At 47.8% G+C, this 2,570-nt stretch overlaps 1 non-coding gene across 1 annotated transcript; it reads right to left on the reverse strand.

Annotated features, from left to right (window-relative positions):
- Nucleotides 1-2,219: 2,219 nt before the first annotated feature.
- On the reverse strand, nucleotides 2,220-2,292 carry TRNAR-ACG (transfer RNA arginine (anticodon ACG)). Its single transcript has one exon. It is a non-coding gene; the product is annotated as a tRNA-Arg (tRNA).
- Nucleotides 2,293-2,570: the final 278 nt, after the last annotated feature.

Below are 2,570 nucleotides of genomic sequence, written 5' to 3' on the forward strand. Positions count from 1 at the left end.
TCTATAATTGGTATTCATTCCTCTTCTCTCACTTCCTTCTTAATGCTCTGAAGGCTGACTTCTGACCTAATCTTCAACAAAACTTGGCCTCTCCAAAGTTACCAATGATCTAATTGCCAAACCCAATGGTCTTTTCTCCATTCTCATCTTTCCTGACCTCTTTGCAACCTTTGACACTCTCCATCACCTTCTCCTTTCCACTCTCTTCTCTCTAGGCTTTCAGGATGCCTTTCTCTCCTGGTTCTCCTCCTCCTTGTTAGACTGTTCCTTCTCATTCTCCTTTGCTGGATCTCTGTCTGGGTCATGCCATCCAACTGGAGGTGTCCCGAAAGATTCTGCCCTGGACCTTTTCTTCTCCCTCTATACTACATCACTTGGTGATCTCATCACCTCCTATAGAACAGGGGTGGGGAACCTGTGGCCTCAAGGCCACATGTGGCCTCCAGGTCCTTCGGTGCAGCTTTTGGCTGAGTCTAAGTTTTATAGAACAAATCCTTTTATTAAAGGGATTTGTTCTGTGAAGTTTGGATTCAGTTAAAGGGTTGCACTTGAGGACCTCTCCACCCCTGCTGTACAGTTATGTCTATGCTGATGATTCTCAAATGTACCTGTGCAGTCCTAATCCCTCTCCAGTCTGTCATCTCCATCTGCCTGTTAGACGTCTCAAACTGGTCCAATAAATGTCTTAGACTCAACATGTCTGAGATGGAACTCGTTATCTTTTCAAACCTCAAACCCTTCATTCCACCTCTCTTCCTACTCACCTATTACAGTCTAGGGTACTCTCATCTCCTGGTCCCCGGGCTCACAACGTAGGTGTTATCCTGGTCTCCTCACTAGCCCTCAACCCTCCCCATATCCAATCTGTTACTAAGGCCTGTTGATTTCATCTTTGTACCATCTCTTGAATACACCTCCTTTTGTCTTCTCTGACACTGACATGGCCCTGGTGTGGACCTCCTCACTTCATGCCTGGACTATTGCAATAGCTGCTGGTGGATTTGCCTGCCTCTAGCCTCTCTCCACTTCACTCCATCCTCCATTCAGTCACCAAAGTGATTTTCCTAAAACACAGATCTGACTATACCATGCCCATACTCAATAAGCTTCAGTGGCCCTCTACTGCATCTTGGATCAAATACAAAATCCTCTGGCATCCAAAGCCCTGAATAACCTGGCCCCACACACACCTTACTCCTCTGTCCAGTGGCATTGGCCTCCTGGCTGTTTCAAATAAAACCCTCCATCTCTTGCACCAGACATTCTCTTTGGCTGTCCCCCATGCCAGGAATGCTCTTCCTCTTCATCTCTGCCTGGCTATCCTAACTGCCTTCAGATCCTAGCTAAAATCCCACCTTCTACAGGAAATCTCTCCAGATAAGCCTGACTTCTAGTACAAGTAGGAGATGATGTGGGGGGAGACCTGACCCCTGGAATTGGGAATCTTTGACTTCAAACTTAGTCTCATTTCCTGTGTCACCTGGAGCAAATCACTTAACCTATATATTTACTTCCAATTCTTCATCTGTAAATGGGTGTAACAGTACATACTCCCAGGATGTGGGGGAGGAGCAAATGGAGATATATTTGTAAAGACCCTGGCAAATTGCCAGTGATATATAAATGCCCACTGTCATTATTGGTGCTTTTCCTCTGCTGATAATTTCCAATTTCTCCTAAGTTTATTTGTACATAAGTGTTTTCCTCCCTTCAACCCTCATTACGCTAGGCGTTCTTCCAGGGCTGGGAGTGTACCCAGGGTTTAGGTCAGTGCCTGGCACATATTAGATGCTTCATAAATGCATGCTAGCTGTTATTTTCGCATTTTTGTTTTAGAGTAACATAGGCATGAAGGGGTGTCCTCACTGGGGTTGGACACCGAACTCGGGAGCTACTGTAGCTGGCCCTGTCCTACTGGACAGAAGAAAGGCCAACCACATATAGCTCCGTGCCTTCCCACGACTTCAAGCTCAGGGCCCAGAAAGAATAAGTGATGTTAAAGTTCAGAGATTAAGACTCAGAGGATGTGAGGAGAACTTCAGGACACTTGGGACAATTGACGTCGTGCAAATGACTCCTTTAAGTGCCAAGAAGCTGAGCAGAGAGCCTGCCAAGTAGCAAGAACTCTACAAATGCTTCCTGTTTCAAGAAATGCTTCCTCCTTCAGAAAAAATCAAGGAAAGAAGCGAGGGAGGAAATAAAATAAAAACTTCAACGGCCGAGCCAGCCAGGAGTCGAACCTGGAATCTTCTGATCCGTAGTTAGACGCGTTCTCCATTGCGCCACTAGCCCCGATGTTTCTGCTGAGTGGTCATGAGGGGGCTGCTGAATGCAAAGTCTGGCTTTGGGCCACTGGTTCTGCCTGCCTACACCCGAGGCCACGCCCGCAGAAAGTACAGTCAGCACCGCGATCAGGGCCCCGCGCCTAGGCCCAGCCTCTTGTTCCCTCAAACTCTCTCTAGGTCCTGGATTCCGATACCGAGGCTCCCCGTCAATCCCATCCTGCTCAGAGGACGCAGGACCGGAATCGCCTGGATCTGGACCCCGGCCTGGACGACTCTAACCTGACC

Source organism: Phascolarctos cinereus, unplaced genomic scaffold (genome assembly GCF_003287225.1).
Source record: "Phascolarctos cinereus isolate Bilbo 61053 unplaced genomic scaffold, phaCin_HiC Scaffold_596;HRSCAF=1227, whole genome shotgun sequence".
In the NCBI taxonomy this organism is placed as follows: Eukaryota; Metazoa; Chordata; class Mammalia; order Diprotodontia; family Phascolarctidae; genus Phascolarctos; species Phascolarctos cinereus.